Source organism: Diabrotica virgifera, chromosome 10 (genome assembly GCF_917563875.1).
Source record: "Diabrotica virgifera virgifera chromosome 10, PGI_DIABVI_V3a".
Classification (NCBI taxonomy): Eukaryota; Metazoa; Arthropoda; class Insecta; order Coleoptera; family Chrysomelidae; genus Diabrotica; species Diabrotica virgifera.
The window spans coordinates 129,445,941-129,470,336 of record NC_065452.1 but is presented as its reverse complement, the minus strand read 5'-3'; the positions used below and the strand labels follow the sequence as shown (position 1 = coordinate 129,470,336).

At 35.6% G+C, this 24,396-nt stretch overlaps 1 protein-coding gene across 2 annotated transcripts in view; it reads left to right on the top strand.

Moving 5' to 3' along the window:
* Positions 1-24,396, top strand: part of LOC114338954 (actin depolymerising venom protein gelsolin 1) — a 175,572-nt gene that overhangs the window by 5,012 nt on the left and 146,164 nt on the right. The window contains exon 2 of one of the 2 annotated variants that reach the window (XM_050663651.1): positions 22,207-22,290. The exons of the other annotated variant lie outside the window; for it this stretch is intronic. The gene's annotated coding sequence lies outside the window, so the exon portion shown is untranslated. The remainder of the gene's footprint in view (positions 1-22,206; positions 22,291-24,396) is intronic. 2 annotated transcript variants of the gene reach the window in all.

Here is a 24,396-nt window from a genome sequence, read left to right as displayed (position 1 = left end):
CTTAATCGTTTACGAAGTGGACATTGCAAAACTCCTTGTTATCTCCACAAAATAGGCAAAACGGAAACACCGATATGCGAATGCGGTACTATGGGAACATTGGTACACATCATCTTTGAGTGCCCCATAAATAAACATAAAGATATGGATTTGTATCTAGAACTAATAAAAGCTGGAACAGACAGTCCAATATCTTTACAGAGCATTTTATATAAACCCTCGAATAAAGTTATTAAGATAATCAATAAATTTATCAAATTTTTTCAAGTAGATCTATAGAATTTTGAAAAAATAATAATAATAACAATAACAATAAATAAATACTTCAGAAAATACAGGGAATCTCCTAAAATGTCAAAAATTATATTTGTATCCTTAAAATCCTTAATCCTAACCGAAGGTAGCCAGCCCTAAACCTATGTGAAAATGTTTGGAAGCTACCCCCAAACGAGAAAAGTCTTAAGTTAACCTTAAATGTTGTAACACTTTTCCCCCTCTAGCTACAGAAAAACAAGAAGAAGGACAAGGACCACATAGGACCAAAAAAAAAAAAATAGATCTGAAGTTGACAGGACACCTGGTTGTGCATTGCCTTGAGCAAGACGCGCATAACCAATAACATGTACTGGGTAAATGATTAAAAAAAAATCGAAACCCAAAAAAAAGGAAGAAGAAGAAGAAGTAAAAGTCACTAAACAAATTTAAAAAAAATCTCAAGAATTGTTTGTAAATTAGTATTAGATAATATAAAAAACCAAACTACTCATTTTATTATTTAAATAAAAATAAACTATAAACCTTAAATTTTATAACCAATAAATGAATTGATAGGTCATTAAAAAGCACTTTCTAAAAATACCAATTAAATGAACAAATAATTTAAATCTTTAATTTTCTTTCTATTTAATATATTTGTTGTTATAATAAATTAAGTTAAATTTATTTAAAAGTCTTTATTATCTTTTATAATAAAACATTATAATTATACTTCCACTTTTGCCATCTATCCTAAAAATTGAAAGCTACAAAGAATGTACAGAAGAATTCTATTGGAAAACGTATCTGTTGAAGATAATAATTAGGTAATTTTAATTACTTATACTTTTAAATAAAATATATATTGCTATTATAGAATAAACTTGTTTCCAATAATTATGACAAATTCAAATACGTCTAAATGTTAGAATACGTCTATGTCTAAAAAGCGCACACTGTGTCTTTGTTTATACTTCCTTATTCTCCATTTTCTATCCTTTAATGAATAATTCAAGTAGACTCATAATTCTAATTCTACATGATAATTTTGACCCCATTATAAAATATTTGAATTTTTTAATGAGAGGTTAAAAATATATACTTCTTCCTTGTCGTAAAAGACCGGTTATAAAGTAGTAACAAAGAGAGAGGGGAGATGGAAGGTGACGTTTGTGCACCATTTTGTTTTTACCTTCTGTTGTGGTTTCGTACACATTTTAAAAACATAAAACATGTGAACCTGAACAGTTCATTGTTTTGAATGGTATGGAATACCGTTAATAAATTATTATGAAGATTTTTATTTTAAAAGTTATTTCTATTATAATAGTAGGTAGGTATATTATACAAAATCCTTGTTAAGGTTTTCTAAATATAGCTTAAAATTCAAACGGGACAGGTACATGACCTTTATACAGATTTTTATCAGGCAAGATCTAATAGGTATATACAGGGTGTTTCATTAAAAAGTGTCCATATAGTACCTAAACCTTAGCACATAATACGAAGTTTAACCTAAAACACTTCAATAAAACATTCCTCCTTACCGAGATACAGAGTGTTGAGTGTTTTATTACACTCTAACTAAATAACGACTTAAGCCCATTGTTTTAACACCTTCCAATATTTTTTGTACAAACTTGACAGCAGTTTATCTACACATGTTAGAATATTTCAGGTTCTCTTCTATGTCTCTTTCTCTCACCTCTTTGTCTATTCCTTCGCTCCAACGTTTTCTCGGTCTACCTCGTTTTTCTATTTCCTTCTGGATGCAATTTAAGTATGCATTTCCTTTGCTATTAGTTGTTCATCCATTCTTTTTATATGCCCGAACCAGGTAAGTTGTTTTGTTCATGTCTTTCATGATTGTTCGTTTGATTCCCATTATTTCTCTAATGCGTTCGTTGGTAATCCTTTCTATTCTAGATCTTCCTGCTGCTCTTTTCCAAAAATCCACTTCCGTCTTCCGTTAGGCCGTCCGTACATGAGTCGATCGAAGGCACGTCTCGAAGTTCGCGCGTCTTGCTCGTCTTGTACGAACCCTACGGCACAAGCGATTGTTATCCGCACACTAGTCGATTCAGTTTGCTCACATCTTCCAACCAAGAAGAACACATTTTTATATATCAACCAAAACGACTATTTCGATCTGTAAAAAGTACGGTATTCTTACATTTTTAGTACGATTTGAATGCAATGAGCATTATACTGAGAACATTTTTCTACTTCCCCAACGAAACAGAAAGTTCAATGTTTCATGTTCAATGTTCAATTTCTATTAAACACCTAGAAACAGAAGTTCAATGTTTTCAGAATTTTATATTAAGTACTTACAAACAATATAGTTCCACAAAGCTATTAGTAGGTAGTAATACAGAATACAGTCAACGAACATAACATGTACCGATCTTTAAATAAAACTAAAATTTAATTAAGCGCAAAAAACAACAAAAATCGAAGGAAACAAATAAATTAAATTACTTATATGACTGGAAACGTGCGTCTCACTCGAACTTTCTCGTGCGCTTCGGATCGCAAGGGACGAGGGTCATACAAAACGAGGAGATTTGCAATCCTAAGACCGTCCGCACATGGGGCGACGCTCGAACTACTCGACTCGATTCCAGTCACGTAGGTCTCTCCTCGCCAGTAAAGTTCCTTCGTTGTGGCATTGAGCTCCGTACACGGAGCGTTTAGGATTGCAAATCTCCTCGTCTTGTACGACTCTCGTCGCTTGCGATCCGTAGTGCACGAGAAAGTTCGAGTGAGACGCACGTTTCCAGTCATAATAGGTAGTTTATTTTATTTGGTTCCTTCGTTTTTTGTTGTTTTTTGCTCTGAATGAAATTTTACTTTTATTTAAAGATCGGTGCATGTTATGTTCGTTGATTGTAGTACTACCTACTAACTTTGTGGAAATATATTGTTTGTAATATAAAATTCTGAAAACATTGAACTTCTGTTTCTAGATGTTTAATATAAATTTCGTTGGGGAAGGAGAAGTAGAAAAATGTCCTCAGTATAATGCTCATTGTATTCAAATTATGCTAAAAATGTAACAATACCGTACTTTTCATAGATCGAAATAGTCGTTTTGGTTGTTGATATATATATGTTACAGTTAAAGTTGATTATCCAGTTGGAGTTGACTCCAACTAGTTGAAGTCGACTCTAACGGCTGGTTTCAGTAAAAGTTGATTATAAATATAAAATGAAGATTTATATTCAACATTTACTAGTAAAAGTAGACTCCAACTAGGAAAAGTATACTCTTCCCAATGCCATTTAGTAAAAGTTGATTCTGATTCACACAAACAACCGATTCTCGAAATTAAATGTTACTGAATATGTTCAAATTAGTCTAGGCTGTATCGTCGCCCCCGTTAGGTAAATTATTCCAGTTCGATTTTTTTGCACAAACTTACTAAAAAAGAGGTCCTCTTCGATCAAATAACGAATCCACAGGGTATCAGATGGTACTGTGGTCGAAAAATTGTTTAAACAAATTTTTTAAACAAACTCACAAAAAAAATTAGGACAATTTTCTTTACATCATTTGGGTCATTCGGAGCAAAAGAGGTCTTTTGTGATTTTTCTGTAAAATTTTGTTGTTCTCGAGTTATACGCGATTTAAAATTTGCAAAATACGAAAATGACCATTTTCAAGGCTTAATAGCTCAGTTAAAAATTATTATTATGAAAGTCCGAAAGTCACCAAATAAAATTTTAACGACCCCCCTACAAGATACTGAAGAAATTTTTGTTATTATTTTATTACTAAGCGGTTATTTTTATTAATTATTAACAATGAGTGCTAGGAGCGTATTGACGCAGCTATCAATGTGAGTGCGAGTGAGATGCACCATTGCACCATTTTGACATTTAAAAATTCAAACTTCTGTCAAACCACAAAACTGTCAAAACTTTTTTTGTAATTTATAGCTCACATGTCATCACCATGACAAGTCGAAAGATCTTCTTCTTGTGGTGCTTTCTCCTTTAGTGGAGGTTAGCGACTACACCGGCAAATCTGCCTCTGTCCAATGCGGCTCTAAACAAAGATGTTAAATCAAGGCCGGTCCAGTTTCTGATATTTCTAAACCATGAAATCTGGCGTCTACCGGGACCCCGTTTTCCTTCACTCTTACCCTGGATGATCAGTTGCGTGAGGCGGTACTTTTCGTTTCTCATTATGTGTCCCAGGTAGCTAACTTTTCTGACTTTAATGATTTTTAGCAGTTCCCTATCTGCACCTATTCTCCTCAGAACATATTCGTTGGTGGTGTGGGTTGTCCAAGGTATTTTCAAGTCTCTTCTATAAAGCCAGAGTTCAAAGGCGTCCAACTTGTTCATCAGTGTTGTGTTGTGTCCAGGCCTCCGTTCCATACAAAAGTATTGACCACACATAGCAATGCACAAAATGACATTTAAGGCTGATATTAATGCTACTGTTACAAAATAAGCTTTTCATTTTGATAAACCCCTGTCGGGCTACTTCTATTCTCGCTCTTGACTTCTTGTTTTTAATCAAGTTGATTTTTGAACCAGCAACCAAGATATTTGTACTGGCTTACGTATTCAAGCTGTTGGTGTTTCACATATTTATTGGAAGAGGTAAATTTTTGTTCCTTGATATTCTTATAACTTTGGTTTTCGCAGTATTGATCTTCATCCCCATTTTTTCACAACTCTCAGTAACCCTATCCAACAGTATCTGCAGAATATGGTCCGAATCAGTCATTAATACTGTGTCATCTGCATAGCGGATGTTATTTACTCTCTGACCGTTTATCCTGATTCCTTCTGAAGGGTGCGATAAAGAGTTCGCAAATATTACCTCAGAGTAGACGTTAAAAGTATGGGTGATAGCACACAACCCTGTCTAACACCTCGTTGTATTTCAATTGGCCTTGACGTATTACCATGGGTCTTTATGATTGCTGTCTGATTCCAATAAATAGCCTCTATAATTTTAGAATCTCTTTTGTCGACTCCGATGTCATTCAATCTTTCTATCAAGGTCTTGTGCTTCACCCTATCGAACGCTTTCTCAAAATCTATGAAACAGATAAAAAGGTCTGCTTGCTGATCTTTGTATCTTTGTGACAGAGTTTGAAGACAGAATATTGCTTCTCGTGTCCCCATACCTTTCCTGAAGCCAAATTGTTCTTGACCTCATCACATTTTTTATAATATATTCTGTTCTGTATGATACGCAAGAAAAGCTTCAGAATGTTATTTAATAGACTTATAAGGCGGAAGTCCTGGCATAATTTGGCGTTCTTCTTTTTAGGCAGTGGTATGAAGACTGATTCAAGCCATATTTTAGGGATAGTGCCTGTATTGTAAACATTATTAAATAGTCCAAGAAGAAGGTCTAAGTTTTCCTCGTTGATTAACTTCAATAGCTCAGCTGGTATTTCATCTTTTCCTACAGATTTGTTGTTTTTTAGTTGACGTAGAGCATATTCCAGTTCGGACTTTAGTATTGGAAGAACTTCGTCGTTTTCGGTATTTAATGTAGGAGGTTCTCTGATGTCATAGAAGAGTTCCTTTATATAGTCTTCCCAGATGTTTATTTGTTCTTCAGGGCTTGAAATCAGTTTGCCTTCTGCGTTGATTAGATTATTTGGTCCTTGTGAGTATGTCGTGCCTGTGAATTCCTTGAGTTTCTTATACAGATGGAAGTCATCATGTTTTTTATATAAGTTTTCGATTTCTTCACATTGTTCTGTTATCCATTTTTCTTTTGCAATTTTTATTTTTTGTTTAATGGTTCTATTTAATGCTTTGTACGTTGCTTTGTGCTGTTTGCATTTTCTTCTTTCATCCATTAAATCCAATATTTCCTCTGTCATCCATCTTTGCTTCCGTGGTCGCTGTTTTGTGAGCATTTCAGTTGCCGTTGTAAGGGCGTGTCTGATTTCCTCCCGAAGGCGAAAGTTAAGGATGTTTAATTATATGAAAGTGTGCTAAAAAACAGTGCGAAAAAGTAAAACCCATTTAAAATACATTGTTACTTCAGACACACTTTAAACTCTTCATGTACTGCTATCTATATTTACAATTTTCACACAATAAAACCTTTACATTTTTACATAATATGAGATAGAGTAGATAAAAATTATTTTTGTGAATTTGGTTAACAAAAATTGGTTAAACAATTTTTCGACCGCGGTACCGCGTGGCACCCTGTGTATTTGTTATAAGGATTGTTATACGGATGTATTTCTTTGAGTAAGTTTGTGCAAAAAATCGAATCAGAATAATTTACCTAACGGGGGCGACGTTACAGACTATACTACTAAGTAATTGAAACGGTCAAAACAAAGAAACGCACACTCATCAAAAATGCACTTGAGATTCTCGTATAATCAACATTTACTGAATCGATCCAGGAAGAGTCAACTCCAACTAGTAAAAGTTGATTAAAATTTTTAAAATCAACTTTTACTGCTCGTTTCAGTTGGAGTTGACTTCAACTAGTTGGAGTCAACTCTAACTGAGAATCAACTTGAACTGTAACATATGTTAAAAATGCGTTCTTCCTGGTTGGAAGATGGAAGCAAACTGAATCGACTAGTGTGCGGAGAACAATCGCTTGTGCTGCAGGGTTCGTACCAGACGAGCAAGACGCGCGAACTTCGAGACGTGTCTTCGATCGACTCATGTGCGGACGGCCTAAACGATCCGTGTACGGAGCTCAATGCCACAACGAAGGAACTTGACTAGCGGGGAGAGACCTACGCGACTGGAATCGAGTCGAGTAGTTCGAGCGTCGCCCCATGTGCGGACTGCTTTAGGCCGTCCGCACATGGGTCGATCGAAGACACGTTTTTAAGTTTGCGCGTCTTGCTGGTCTTGTACGAACCCTGCGGCACAAGCGATTGTTCTCCTCACACTTGTCGATTCAGTTTGCTCACATCTTCCAACCAGGAAGAACGCATTTTTTATATAGGTATCAACCAAAACGACTATTTCGATCTATGAAAAGTACGTATTGTTACATTTTTAGTATAATTTGAATACAATGAGCATTATACTGACATTTTTCTACTTCCCCAACGAATTTTATATTAAACACATAGAAACAGAACTTCAATGTTTTCAGAATTTTATATTACAAACAATATATTTCCACAAAGTTAGTAGGTAGTACTACAATCAACGAACATAACATGCACCGATCTTTAAATAAAAGTAAAATTTAATTAAGCGCAAAAAACAACAAAAAACGAAGGAAACAAATAAAATAAACTACCTATATGACTGGAAACGTGCGTCTCACTCGAACTTTCTCGTGCGCTACGGATCGCAAGGGACGAGAGTCGTACAAAACGAGGAGATTTGCAATCCTAAACGCTCCGTGTACGGAGCTCAATGCCACAACGAAGGAACTTGACTGGCGGGGAGAGACCTACGTGACTGGAATCGAGTCGAGTAGTTCGAGCGTCGCCCCATGTGCGGACTGCCTTACTCTCAGAGTTGCCAGTGTTCTTTTTTTCAGTGGCCATACCACCTCACAGCTGTATAGAGTGATACTTTTCACTATAGTCTCATATATCCTCTTTTTATTTTCTTTGCTGTTAGGATACTTTAACTGCTGTTAAAAGATAGTTTTCAGCTGTTGCCAGTGGCGTGCTGTAGGGATATACACTTCCTTTCCCCCCTCACAATCTACGCCACTGTCGTAATAATCATTTCAGCATGATATTTTTCTTCATTACTTTTTACGTTAACATCATCATTTTGCCTCAATGCGATAGAGTAAGTAGTTTTCAAGTTATTTGCGTTTAAAGGTACCTAATGGATTCAATCAGATTATGTATAATCTTATTGAATGTTGTTTAACACGTTCGCTGCGTATATATATTTTTAAGTACTTCTCACAGAACCTGAAATAATTTTTGTAATGTGATGTAAGTGAGCACATGTCGCTCATCGGCGACATTAGCACTGGCAACAGCGTAACCAGGTTGATCCTAAGGGGGGGGGGGTTACAACTTCCAACTGGCTTGATTTGTCAGCAACACCTTTGAATACTCATAATGGTGTTAAGCGTATAGAGCTCAAATTACATCCCAATGGGGGAGGGGGTTATAAACGCCAAAACCCCCCTGGTTACGCCTATGAGCACTGGAGAGCCGAATGTCGCCGATGAACGACATACGCATCGAACGTGTTAAAATGCATAATATTGTTGAATCTATTATATTTAAACGCAAATAACTTGAAAACTACTTACTGTATCGCATTGAGACAAAAGAATTATATTTACGTAAAAAGTAATGAAGAATAGAAAAACATGCTGAAATGATTATTACGACAGTGACGTACATTGTAAGGGGGAAAGGAACACAAGATGGGCAGGATATCTAGCAAGATCACAGCAAAACAACCCTCCTAGACCTAGACTCCTTCCGGTGGGAACTAGAGGGAGAGGTCGACCAAAGCTTAGTTGGAAGAATGGTGTAAATGAAGATGCTAGAGTAGGGTGGCCCTTAACAATGAAATTTAACGATTGTTACCTCTCACCCCCTAAAATTGTTCCAATTATGGAGAAACTTAAAAATATAAATTTTTATTGAAATCTGAAAATATTTAAAGGTGGCCCCGGGCCCCTGAGACCCCATGCAATTGAAATTAGTCATGTACTACGAATTTCTGCCAATAATGTAAAAGATATTAATAATTAATCGCCTATCAGTTACAATTCAGCACAGGAATAAAGAATATTAAAATTGGTGAAGGTTAAATGGACTTGGACAACAATGATGATGCTAACGTTGGTGCGGCTGCGACTTCTGAAGGTGAAACCTTATCTAAAAGAGCACGAATCAAAATCATGACTTCTGAACTTTCGTCTTCCCTCGATAGAACCCAGGTATCGTACAAGACAGCCACATTTATTATTAGTGATGTAGTATCCAGTCTTGGTCATGATGTAAGCTCGTTAGTTATCAATCGCAACTATATTCAGCGCTATAATCATAACTCGATTCAAGATTGCAACAAAATTAAAAAAAAAGACTTTTTAATTTCTGGACCTGTTATTGTTCATTTGGACGGTAAGCTAATGGAGGACTTAACTTCCAAGAAACATGTGGATCGCCTTTCTGTTGTTGTGTCAAATGTCAATCGTGGATATGAACAGCTGCTGGGTGTTCCAAAATTACACAATGGAACGGGAATTGCCCAGGCAAGTGCCATTTTGGAATGTTTGTAGGAATGGGGTATTGTTCATGAAGTCGCAGCTCTATGTTTCGATACTACTGCATGCGACTCAGGGCCGAAGTCTGGAACATGTACCATTCTTCAGCATAACTCCAGAAAGGACTTACTTTTTTTAGCCTGCCGCCACCACATTTCGGAACTTATAGTTGGATCTGTGTTTGATGAGGTAATGAGTAGTAAATCATCTAGCCTCCAAATAAGTATTTTCGAAAGATTCAAGACAGCTGTTCAATTATAGACAAAAGTACTTTTGAACTGGCTTCCAACTGGTTCGTTTCTATTATCCTGGAGCCATGCAGAGGCGAGATGGAGGTCTAAAGTTATCTATGCAATAAAGATGTGGTTGCTTCACAGCCAATTAATCACAGCTTCGTAGCCGAAGGGAATTGTAAATCAGCGCTCTTCGCGGTCAGCGTATACTTGAGGGACTAGGTACAAGCACCATTAGATATTGAAGCGCCATTCAATGATTTCGACTTAGGAAACAGCTCCTTAACGAAAGAAGTGCCATCGTAACGAGCCAAAAACTTCAAAAACACTTATGATATCTATCTGAACATCTCTTTCCGATGAGTCTTTTTGATTCCAGGATACTTCCAGAATCCAAAAGATTAATGGTTGCAGCTATGGAGAATGAAGCTGCTGAACACCCTCTAAAAGGTCCTACTGATATGAAATCTTGTGCATTTTTGGAGAGCAAAGGCCTGGAGAAGTTTTTGCTGCAAACTCCAAACAATTCTTCAACATGCTTGGACTTCCTGATGAATTTTTAAAAAGAGATCCGGTTCAATGGAAAGATGATGAAAGTTTCAAGACAGCTTAAAAGATGGTGAAGAATTTCGTGACGACAAATGATAGGACAGAAAGAGGAATTGCACTAATTGAAGACCTTAACAAAAACTCACTAATAAGGGAGAACAGTTACAATACCTCTTGCAAGTAGTCGCGGAGCATTGAAAAATGTTTCCAGGCTGTATAAAAAGTGAAATCTTGAAAACAAAACAACATAAGAAGTAATAACTGTAGTGAATCTTTCTTATAGGTGTTAAAGATCATAGAAATTATTTATTTTTATTAATAAATTATTAAAATTATTTTATATATCCCATTATTTTATAATGGCAATATAGTCACATGAATAACGAATATACGAAACTTCCAGACCCGGGGCCACCTCTAAATATTCACCGATTTTCATGAAATTTCGCACGTTTAAGTTTGATGTATAATGGAACCCTTTTTGGGGGGTGAGAGGGTGAAATTTCAAAATTTAAATTTTCTCACATATGTTAAGGGCCACCCTACTAGAGACAGTGGCGGCTCGTGATTTTTACAATAGGAGAGGTTATACCTAACTGTAAAATATCTAGACAAATTTGCACTAGCAAAAAAATGCGTCAAAAAATGTAATTTAAGGCCCCATTTTTTGACCATTTTTTATTTACATTTCATAATGTCATCATAATTCATAATTTCATAATATCATATCATTTTAAAAATAGTTAGTCTAATTATAAAAGTTTAATACCAAAGTTTGTGTCGTTTATTCGTTAACAATTCCATCTTTGTAAGTAGATGTGCATATCAAAATAAATACAGATTTGAAGTTTTGCAGTCCATACAGGTTGAAGGTTCACATTTTTTAACATACTCAACTGAATTTTTTCAATTCTAAACGCGGCCTACTGCGAATCCAAAAGCACGATAAATTACCGATATTTTGCTTTGCGTTACAGACATCGGAAAAAGTTATTTGAACAAGTTGTTCCAAATATTATTCTAACCCCACCTACCAAATTTCATAACAAAATTCTCACTTTTAGTTTTTTCATTATTTTTAGTCAGGACCCTAAAATTCGTTGTCCCGAGATGCACGCAACGGAGCCGAAAAACTAGTTAGCCTCCGTTGGTAAATCTCCGGGCAGCGTGTGATGTCACCGTAGATGCCACTCTTAGGAGACCGGGTCTCCTTAAACGCCTGCTGCGCTGTGCGGAGCATTAGCAACGGAGGCTGGCCGGCTTCTCGGCTCCGTTCATGCATCTCGGGATAACCCAGGGTCCTGCCTACAATAATAATAAAAAACTGAGACGCAATCATGCGTTCTAATGCTAATGCTCCGTGCGTATGGATATTTAGTGATAATATGGAATTTACACGTTGTATAATAGTGAGAGTGCTTGTTGTTTTTCGTGATTCAAGATAAACAAAACAGTGTAGCATGTGTAAAAAAATTATGGGGAGGCTATGCCTCCCTTGCCTCCTTTGACGAGCCGCCACTGGCTAGAGATAACAAATAGGAAGATTAAGATGGTCAGGACATTTAGCAATATCACAGCAAGACAACACTCCTAGACCTAGACACCTTTTGGTAGGAAGTAGAGAGAGAGGTAGGTCAAAACTTAGACGGAAGGATGGTGTAGAGGTGTAGATGAAGATGCTAGAAAAACAGGTGCAGCAACCTGGCAACAGTTGACAATGGATAGGGCTGACTAAAAAAATGGCGTTGGAAATGTAGACGCTCTATTAAAGGGTTATGGCACCAATGCTGATGATGACAATGTAATGTTAGTAATTGGTAAGTAGTTTTACACTTTAGTATCATTATTAACTTTATTTCTTCGAAAAGTTGTTAAAAATGAAAGCTTTTCTTATATTAAATTAAATTTATATATAAAAATAAAATAGAGAGAATAACACTTACATCAAATAGCTCTTTTGAGTTTATGTTCAGACGATTTTGTTCTTCCCCAGGACTTCCTATGTACTACTGGTGGAAATAATGGACGATGTTTATCCTTCACCTTCATTCTACACTTCTTGTCTTTGTTTTCTTTTAAGAAGCCGTTCTAAGTTTAATGGTGAGCACCTTGTCCCTTATTCTTTCCAACAGTCAATTATAACTACCGATAAAGGTCGTTGTCAGTTAATCCTTAAGACCGAAACACTACACAAAAACTTTTTTTAAATGTTGTGACTTATGTTGTTTTCGATAACAGCCGCGTGACACACCGTAGTTGTTTCGTTAGTGTAACCGCGTGAGCCCGTTTTTTTTTAATATTATGGCAGTCAACGTGTTAATCCAAACTTCTAATGTTTCAAATTTCTTAAAGTTTATAAACAAAGCTCCGGTGACATCAGTGGCGCATATCATTACCAGGTGTCCCGATTTGAGCGGGACGTCCCGATTTTCAGGGGTCTACGGACGTGTACCGATTTGTACCTGATCGGGACACTAAATATCCCGATTTTCACCCACGAAAACAAATTTCAGAAGGACTTGGAGTGAATTTTATAACTATGTTATAAAAACAAGGCAAAATCGAATGAAAATATAATTTTAATAAAAAATAAATAATTTACTTAATGTACGATTTTTGTTTGTAATTTCGTCTGATTATTATTAATATGTAGGATTAAATACATATTATAGAAACACCTTGTAGTCCAGTAAATGAACGGAAAATACGGCGATACTGTATAATTTTCAGGATCAACTCCGAATTGCATGAAAATTTGGGCGGGTTGTGCCGTTGGTTGCTTTTACTTGAGGGGTGACAGTCACCCCTAGTTGGGGGTGAAAAACCGCACGTTTAAAATAAGTCCGGAGATGGATAAATTTACTAATTCTAAGCAATTTTAGTTCTATAGAATTTTAACTTAGTTAATACTTTTCGAGTTATTTACGATTGAAAATGTTTATTTTTCGACAAAAATATCACGTTTTCAGGCGATTTTCACAAATAGCTCAAAAAGTAAATATTTAATCGAAAAAAATATTCTTAGCAAAAATTTAACGTAATATAAAAAAAATGAAAAAAAATTGTGGACTCGTAAAGTCTACAGACCCAGTAAAAGCAAAGTTGTAGCTCATGAAAAATACGGTCTTATTTGTCAAATTCCAAATCAAATATTTCAACGTGAAATAACCAAGAAATTAAGCACTTTTCGGGAAAAATCAATTAAAACTTTTTAATAAAGCTTTATTTTTATGTTTTAAAAAAGTTTCTAGCATCAAAACTAAGCGAGTTATGCTCAAAATCAAGTTGACTCCTTTTTTTTTGGTAAAAAAATCGTAAAAATCTCCCCTACTTAGCACCCCAAATGAAATTAATCGTTACCGCTTTACAAACAATTTACTTTACTTATGTATTTTTTACATGATTGAAACTGCCTGATCACGAGTGTATACAAAATATGAACAGCCATATTTTAACCAATTTTTGTCTTACAGAAAAACAGAATGAATCTATCATATTTATAAAAGCAAAACCTACCTACTTTTTACTCCTTGAGATTTTTAGTATCCCTAATACTTTTAAGTTATTTTGAAAAAAGGGCATTTTCGAATATTTTAGGAATTTTTTTTACTGTAAATCCAATTTTTTTCAAAACTAAGCACTCCTAACCGGTAAACCTTACAAATCGTATAAAGAATACACATATAAAGTAAATGGTAAAGCGGTAATGATTAATTTTATTTACGTTGCTAAATAGGGGGAGATTTTCACGATTTTTTTTTACCAAAAAAAGGAGTCAACTTTATTTTGAGCGTAACTCGCTTAGTTTTAATGCTAGAGACTTTTATATAGAACAAAATTAAAGATTTTTTTAAATACTTTAAAAAATTTTAATAGGTTTTGTCAGAAAATTGCTTAATTTTTTGGTTATCTCAAGTTGAAAAATTCGATTTGGAATTTGACGAATAAGAACGTATTTTTGATGAGCTAGGTACAACTTTGCTTTTACTGGTTTTGTAGACTTTCTAACATACAATTTTTTTTGCTTTTTTAAAAGATTCATTTTTGCTAAGAATATTTTTTTCGATGGGACTTAGCTTAAACGCGCGTTTTTTACCGCCGAGAAGAGGTAACTGTAACTGTCATCCCCCAAGTAAAAGCAACCAACGGTACAAGTTCAACTTTGAAGTAGACAGTAAGTAGAATCTAAAACCAGATTTTCATGCAGTTCGGAGTTGACTCTGAAAATTACACTCCAAAACGGTCATTTACTGGGCTATTGTTGTTTATTTGTCCCGATCTACAACCCTAAATCCCGATTTGTTTTTGCTTATGTACCGATTAAAAACAAATCGGACCTGGCAACACTAGTGGCGCACCTAGAATTTTCCTCTGGGAGGGGTTGGCTTGAGCACCGAAATTTTTTTGTATTGTTTGTGAAAGACAAGTTACATTTTTCTACTATTTTTTACATATATTTCAATATGCTCTGGGAGGGGTTTTAACCCCCCAAAACCCCCCTGGGTGCGCCACTGGGTGACATCTTGAAATGAAAAGGGCTACCCCGAATTTTAAGGGTCGTAGGACATTGTGTATTTTTTTAATTCGAATAAAAATTGGCTGTATTTCGAATAAACAAAAATTAACTTCCTACATGTTGATGCGTCTGAGTTATGTTAAATGTTAATAAACTTAAAATCACAGTATTTTTGCAAACTTATTTTTCAATATTTAACATAAACCTTTTAATCGTTAAATGATTTAATTTGATAACATAAACCTTTCTCTTCAATTTGGTGCTTTCAGAATTCATATAGACCCAATAGTTTACCCATAATAACGTTGTAAATAAAAGATTTCTGGGATAAACAATTCCAGTTTGGCAATACAGTGGAACCCCGTTAACTCGGATTAATTGGGACCGCGGCCGATCCGGGTTATCGAAAATCCGGGTTAGCCGGAGAAAATGGTAAAAATTAATAAAATATGGTATGCTTACAGATAAACTCCGTTATAATTGTCACACAGACACTGGTAAACCACGTTCGCATTCCACACAAAACCACACATACAAAGCGTCGTCAAATGTCTCATTCTTAGCTTTATTAGCTTTGCACCGATTGTCCAAACACTCCAAACTGTCTTTTGTTATCATTTTGAAAAAAAATTCTTGGATTTTAGTTCTATTTTTCTTCCAATCTGATACTGTAGGTGTACCGACACCATAATTTAATGCTGCAAGATTCACCTTTATTAATTCTACTTAATGCTTCTAGTTTCTTTTCCATTGTCACTACAACATTTTTACGTTTTGTTGCAATTATAGACAAAAGACACGCAAACACAAAATCTGAATAAATTTACGAACGATTACAAAACCGAAGCGAACAATACGACTTTACTACACACAATACCGTCTCTGATGTTATGTTATTTAATAACAATGATAACTAAGACCATTGTTAAAAAAAGAATTTTAATAGTATTTTCTAAACAATGCTAAGAAAGTTTCAAATAAATAAAGGATAATACAGATACAGGTGCCTGTTTTCGATAACACCACAATGAATGTGGTGTGCCATGATGAGTCATTTTTACTATGGTATATGTAGTTCAATCCGGTTCCATTATCTCTCATATATTATATTACATAGAGTTGGTACAAAACCTCGTGAACCTTGAAAATGCGTATGTATAACCGAAATAAAATGAAGCAAAAAACATACGACTATTTTATTTGCTGCGAATTGCGCGACAGGGTCCCATCTGCACCCTGATATTTTCAGTAATGTCGGATTCAATCGTTTCGTTCGTATATTGACGTCACCAAATGAATGAATTAGGTTCACGAGATTTTGTAACAGCAATACATTTTTATTGTTGAAATGTTTGTCTGATAAAAATCAGTCCGGGTTAGCCGGAGTTCCGGGTTATCGGGGGCCGACTTATCGGGGTTCCACTGTAATTATTAGGTGAGATGGCGAGAAGCGTTTTCAATAAGATAAAAACAGTACTATGCAATGAAAAACTGGGAATAGAAATTAGAACTAGCGTATTGAAATGTTACGTATTCTCTGCCCTTTTATATGGAGTTGAAGCCTGGACAATTACGGACGCAACTGAAAAAGACTTGCCAGCTTTGAGATGTGGTGTTATCGAAGAATGTGGAAAATCTCATGGACACAACACGTAACAAATACGGAAACATTAGGGGCCGTCTATTAATCACGTCGTGCTGTTTTTTTTTTGCATTTTTTAACCCCCCCACGCCCTTGGTGATACGTGGTGAGGTTTAAGATTACCCCCTCCCCTACCCCCTATATCACGTGTATTTTTTAGTCTCTACAAAAATCTATTTTTTTAATAGGTATTTATAAAATACACGATGATACAATAAGTAGTATCATCTAATTTTATTATAAAAAATTAAAGACTACAATAATAACGTTTAAAGGTAGACACAAAACACATATAACCCGGTCTATATAGACATTTTAAATAACAAAAATTGCCGGAGAGCCAAATTTTGATGGAGAGCTAGGGTATACCATAACAAATAAAGTTTAAAAAGTCCCCATCGATCCCATGTGTGCGTCAAAAGTTATTCGGGGTCAAAGGTCAAAATTTGAGCTTTTTTGGATTTTTTTCGAAAACAGTAAGCTTTATCAAAAAAAAGCTTAAACCAAAGTTGTAGATCTTAAAATTCTCTACAAAAATAGTCCTTACTATTTTTTTCCTAAGAGTTGCCGTTCCTGAGATATCGCGATTCAAAGAGTCACATTATACATGATATACACACGTTTCCACACCACCTGTGAGGTAGTGTACTCGGCGCGTTTTTTTTACCGTGGTTTCCCCTGAAGGCCTACTCCACTAACTGTTTTGACAATTTTAGGATAATTTAAGGAAACAATACCGGTCAAGTTCTAGATATTACCTTATTATTGATATTGATTATTGATATTGCTATTGATTATTAGGTTAACTATTGTTTTGATTTCTTTAGATATTTTAATCAGATTCATATTCTTGAAAGTCTACTTCAACAGTCAAGTCTTCTTCGATTTCATCTTCTTCCTCTTCCTCTTGCTGGATGTTCAAAAATTGTTCAAATGTCACTGAGTCATTCGTCTCTTCATTAAAATCACAGGAGTCTTCCTCTGTTGTACTAAACTGGACATTTGAGCAAGACTGACCTTGGCAGTTGGTACACACTAGAAAACACAGCAACCCGACTTTTTTACATCCACATTTGGCACTACAACCTTTTTTGCAATTGCAAAAAATAGTGTTAAGGAGTTGTTCTGGAGCAGGTGGGAGTAAGGTTTTAATCGGTTCCAGAGTATTTGAGTATTATCTATTAATTTCCAACCCCAGTCTTCTGGATTCAGTTCATTGTCTAGCCATGTTTGAACTTGATAATATACTCGATACAAATGTTGAAAAGCAGATGCTGATGTTGGAGGAAGACATGATAGTTGTACTTGTTTCTTGTTTCGCGTATTTTTTACAAAAGTTAATTATCGGTATTTATTAATACAAATAATTTTTTTGGAGCTCCATAAATCGCAAGAAGAAAGCGAATTCCTTCCATAATTATTGTTTGCGGTGTAGAATCAAGTTCTGTAAAAACTTTACAGCAGTCAGTCAAATCTTTTTTTTCGAATAATTTAAGTACTGACGTTTTGCCCCTTCTGTACATTGCGGACGTAGTGTCGCAGCCGGTTATCGCATGTAAAAAGAAAATGTACTTTTGGCATTTGGGATAAGCCGGATAAACTATTCGAAGAATATATCTCTGTTCGCTGTTGAGCCCTTCCAGGTTTCAGAAAATAAATAACTTTATCTACTGGAGTCCTTGCTGCAATCAGTACCAACAAATCAACATCTTCACCAACTACAATTGTTGTGTTTGTTGCCTTAAATTTTTCAATTGCTGTCTCAATTATAAGGACATCTGCGTCATATTTAGCTTGTTTCACTTCAATATTCGTAGCTGTTAATTTGTCAGTTAACATGGAAATGAAACGAGATTTATTATTAATGTTGGCGAAAAATTATTGTTGATTCGCTGGAACTGTTATATTTTCATCAAAGATAATCTCGGAACCCGATGATGTTTTTGTAGTTCGACGACGTTGTTCTGCAGCTTTAATATTCTTTGTCGAGTCATTGTAGCCGCCTTTAGTACTAAAAGAAACAGATAATATTATGAACCAGACCTACGGACAATACTGTAGCCATTGCCTAAAATAGACAATCTGTTCTTTTTTAAACAATGGTATAGCCAAATGTTTTTCAAGGCCACGTGGATAGAGGAAATTCAGTTTGGGACTGATTACCTTTTGAAGAAATATTTTCAGAATAGTATAATATACTATATAAAAGAGACACAAATAGGCATTTATACTTGTCTTAAGGGCCACATATGTATATACGTAGCTTATATGTGTATATAATGTATAAAGTAACTTTTAAAATCGCGATATCTCAGGAATGGCAACTCTTAGGAAAAAAATTGTAAGGACAATTTTTGTAGAGAATGTTAAGATCTACAACTTTGGTTTGAGGTTTTTTTTTTGATAAAACTTACCGTTTTTGAAAAAAATCCAAAAAATCTCAAATTTTGACCTTTGACCCCGAATAACTTTTGACGCACACATGGGATCGATGGGGACTTTTTAAACTTTATTTGTTATGGTATACCCTAGCTCTCCACCAAAATTTGGTTCTCCGGCAATTTTTGTTATTTGCCAAGCATTTTGATGTCTAAGTTTACCGGATTAATATGTGTCTTAGCTTTTTTCTTTGTACAGAAGTACAGTGCACACCGCTGACATGTCCTTTCCAATAGTATCTAATGATCCTTCTGCAGGCTAGGCCAATACAGGTGATAAATCAATTTGCTGAAGCCTTCATACGTTGGAGTAATTTCGAGAGACCAACGCAGAAGAAATGGAGTAAGCGCCTTGCCATCATGCACTTGAAGCTTTGGAGTATATAGGAATATAGGCCACTACTAGACGACTGCAAATCGGGTAAGGAGGTATAACGAAGCGTTCCGAAAGAATGGAACGTATAGAACTCCGTATATCTCCACAGAAAGCGCAATTATCACACTTCACCACCTGAAGCAAATATTGGCTCTCTCGGCTCTCACACATGCTCGTTATACCACTGCTGGGAAGGCAGATCCGGAATCGACCATTGAATTGAACTTCACCAGCATTCTGAAAGTTCTTTTTTTCAAGGTCATGATCTTTTGTTCTCCCTTGTTCATCCAAATGGGTTACATAAGAATCATGCGGAAGTATGAGTCCAGATAATTTCCGGCTTAAAGGCGCCATTCTTTTCTAGACGAGATTGAACACGCTTCTGCCAGGTGCATTTGTGAAGATAAATATTGCATCTAGATCAGAGGTTCTCCATCTGTGGTACATGTACCACTGGTGGTACATATCATTATTGGCAGTGGTACACAAAACACAGAAAAAATGAAAATAGTAGTACTTAGTAAGTATTGATACAAATAGAAAAAATGGAAGTAAATTTCAAAAACAACGAAATTAGAGGGGCTCACGAATGCCTAAAAAAGATAGGAAGTGGGTATAAACCTCAAACAAGTCTATGTAAAGATGAAAGTGGGCAAATAATCAGTGACTAACAGAAAGTCACAGAAACCTGGAAGCATTATTTTCAGACCCTACTTGGAACACAAGTAGACATGGAAGATGTAATGGGTATGAACTACGTAGAAGAGAATGAAGTAGATAATGGAGTAGAAGCTCCAACTATAGAGGAAGTTCTCGAAGCTATTAAGGTCCAGAAAAACAATAAAGCTTCGGGAGTTGACGAAATACCAGTAGAGCTGTATAAGGTAGGTGGCGACCACCTGGCAAGTCACATCCACGCGCTCATCAAAGACATATGACAAAAAGAAGGGAAAATACCCGACGACTGGAAGAAAAGTATAGTATGCCCGATCTATAAAAAAGGAGACAAACTCCAGTGCAAAAACTACCGTGGAATCTCTCTGCTATGTACAGCATAGAAAGTCCTCACGTATATTATAAACCAGCGGCTCCAACCACTAGCAGAAAATATTATTGGAGAGTATCAGACGGGCTTCCGACGGGGAAGATCGACACTGGATCAAATATTTACAATTAAACAGATCTTGAGCAAATTCAACGATATTGATGTTCACAACGTGTTTGTAGACTTTAAACAGACATACGACTCAGTCAAAAGGAACAAACTATACTATATATTGGCTGCATTGGCAATACTACACAAGCTAATAAGACTCATTAAAATCACAATGGATGAAACTCAGGCATGTGTACGAATATAAAAACTACCGGACAGACTTTTTCAAAATTTCGCAGCGACTAAAGCAGGGAAATGGGCTGGCCCCGACATTGTTTAACCTGGCACTGGAGTATGCGGTTAGGCAAATGCAAACTGGACGAGGAACCTACTGACCAACCGAACGGTTCAACTGGCCGCTTATGCCGATGATATTAATATTATTAGTAGAACATCAACAGGAGCACAGGAAACATACGCAGAGTTAAAAACACAAACAAAAGAACTGGGTCTGGAAATTAACACAGAAAAAAACAAAAATAATGACTCAGACGAGAAGAAATATAGTCCCACAAAACATTATACATGAAGATGACATTGAAACGGTTGAAAAGTTTACATACCTGGGAGTAGAAATATATGCCGACTGATCAGAAGATGGAGAAATACGGAAGAGAATAACGCGGGCAAACAGGGCTTATTTTGCCCTCTCCCATATATTTCGGTCTAAAAATATCCACCGAAATACAAAGATGAGAATCTATAAAACTTTAATTCGACCAATAACATGCTATGCCAGTGAAGCCTGGGTCCTGAAAGAAACATCCAAAAACAAACTCGACGCACATTCGAACGGAAAGTACTGAGGAGAATACTAGGACCTGTGAGGGAAAACGGAATCTTCAGAAGTCGATACAACAACGAACTTTACAAATTTTATAAGGAAGCAGCCCTGTCAGACTTCATTAGAATACAAAGATTGCAATGGGCCGGACATGTGATAAGACTGGGAGAGGACAGGCTACCAAAAAGAGCACTGAATGCTAGAATGCAGGAAAAGAGACCGTTTGGAAAGCCAAGAAAGCGCTGGGAAGACACAGTAAACAGCGACGCACAAGCCCTTTTAGGAGTCCGTGTATGGAGAAGATCAGCCACAGACAAGCAAGGGTGGAGGCAAAAAATAAAGGAGGCCAAGGCTCAATTTGGGCTGTAGTGCCGTAGAAGAAGAAGAAGTAAGTATTGATAATACAATTTAAAAGTATAGGTGGTACCAAAAATAATAAAAATAACTGTAGGTGGTACATCACTCAAAAAGGTTGAGAACCGCTGATCTAGATCATACCTGACAAAGTTGTGTATGGCATTAGCAATACTTGAAGTATTAATACATGAGCTAATATACTGAATTTGTTAATAGAATAATCTAATATTTTGACCAACTGTACAACCTTTTTTAACAATAAACATATTATGTTTAATCCCTCGACACCTTCCGGTATAAGAGGAACATCGATGATTATGTATGTGTATATGTATATGTTTAAATATGTCAAATATTCTATATTGTTAAGATCCAAGAAAAAAATTGTCTCCGATTCTTAGATTCGTATATATTAATTTTTTTGTGAAACCTTAAATTTTTATAAAAATTGAGATACATAAATCAAAAAGCCCTGTATTTAGGTATAGGGAACCCTCATAAAAGTATAGCTTATTTTTTAAGGGCAATTCAAAAGTGTCATCAAATATAGGGTGTTCCATAAAAAATATAACTTTGATATACCACTCTTTTTTGGAGCACCCTGTATGTCACATTATTTTTAGATTGTAGTGTTAATGACCCAGTATATTTTTGTGAAGAAATTTTTTTTATATCAAGTCGTTTTTTAGAGAGACCGAGGCGAATAAGATGGACCACCCTTAAACCACCCAACTTAGATGTATCTACTGCAGATTGGGCAGATATGTTGAATGGTAAGGATGTTAACAAACAGTGGGAAATTTTTGAAAATTTTCTGAATGAATCCATGCGCACGAACTCTCATTATGTGCAACGTAGATGTAATCCTAATAAGCCATGGATAAGTGCAGAAATATTTGAAATGATAAAATTTAAAAAGTCATTATGGAAAAAGTATTTACGAAGTAAAACGAATGCTGACTACCTCAATCATCGAACTTTTTCTAATAACTTAACATCAACTATTTTTAAATCTAAACAAAATTTTGAAAACCAACTGTCCTCAAATAAGAACAAAAAACCTCTTTATAAATATGTCAGAAATTCTATTTTATCTAAAGTTTCGTTACCTATTTTAAAAACCGAAACAGGCGAACCAACCTCAGTGAAAATGGAAGTTGCTACTATTTTTGCCAAAAAATTTCAAGAAGTGTTTACAATCGAGGAGGCTCTTCCGAATACTTTACGTGTTGTTTCTACAAGAAGTAACTACGATATTAGTGACATAGTCTTTGATCCAGAGATTCTTAAACAAAAAATTTTGTGTTTAAAATCCTTTTCCGCTCCCGGATTAGACGGTTTCGCCGCAATTTTATTTAAGAAGTGTGCAAACTCGATTATCCATCCGTTAAGTTTTATAATGAAAACCTCATTTTTGTCACACACTTTACCTGATGGCTGGAAAATCTCTAGTGTTACTCCAATTTATAAAAAAGGTGACAAGTTAGATCCTGACAATTATAGACCAATTAGTCTAACATCCATTGCGGCTAAATTGATGGAATCAGTTATTCGCGAATCGGTTATGAACTTTCTCTTAAACAATAATAGAATTCCTATTTCCCAGCACGGTTTTGTACCTGGAAGATCGGTAGTTACTAATATGTTAACATGTGTTAATGACTGGTCTCTTTGTTTGGACAGTAATCAACCTGTTGATATTATATATTTAGACTTTGCTAAGGCTTTTGATCGAGTTCCTCACAAGAGACTACTATTTAAGCTTGAACATAACGGTATTAGAGGAAACTTACTTGAGTGGATTAAAGGATTTTTAATAAACCGTAAATTTTGTGTACGCGTTGGTGACTGTTATTCCTCAATGTTTAGTGTATACAGTGGCGTTCCGCAGGGTTCAGTGTTGGGGCCCATTTTGTTCCTAGTGTACGTTGCTGATCTGCCAATTCACCTTAAAAGTAACATGTCGCTTTTCGCTGATGATACAAAGTTATATGCAAATCCCTTTTCTGGTTACAATCAATTACAGACCGACCTTCAAGAGGTTGCTAAGTGGGTAGACGATTGGTGCTTGCAATTAAACACATCCAAGTGTGCAGTTCTACATTTAGGTAAAAACAATCCAAGGAATCGGTATGTACTTTCAAATGTTTCTCTAAAAACTGTTTCGCAGCAAAAAGACTTGGGTGTACTTGTGACGGAAACATTATCTTGGTCTGAACATATCCAGTCGGTATGCAATAAAGCTAGAACATCAGTTTACTTATTATCTAAGACTTTCTCTAAGATATCGCCAAAAAATTTTGTTGCTCTCTTTAGTGTATATGTAAGACCTATTTTAGAGTTTGCCGGACCCGTGTGGAATGTCGACTGGCAAAGGGATTCTGATCGACTTGAATCTGAGCAAAGATGGGCAACAAGAATTCCTTATGGCCGTCGTCGTCCTTCCTACGAAGAACGGTTAACCTACTTAAATTATCCTGCATTTATGGACCGACGACTTCGTGGGGATTTAATAATTGCTTATAGAGCGTTACAGGGAAAGTTTGGGATAGATCTATCACATCTTTTCCCTTTGAGTAACGACCTTAGATTGCGGGGTCATCCATACAAATTAGCCAGACAACAGTTTCACAGTAAATGTCGTGAGAACTCTATATCCAATAGAATATTTTATACCTGGAACTCACTTCCACATGACGTCGTCGGGGCTGTATCTGTAAATTGCTTCAAAAATAAATATGACTCTTTTAGTTCTGTATCACGGGAACAATAATTTTTCGTTTCTTAAATTAAATTAATTTATAAGTCGTATGTAGTCTTAAGTTTAGGTTTCTTTTTGCATAGTTCTTTTTAGTCAAATGGAGCTATATAGGTCTTAG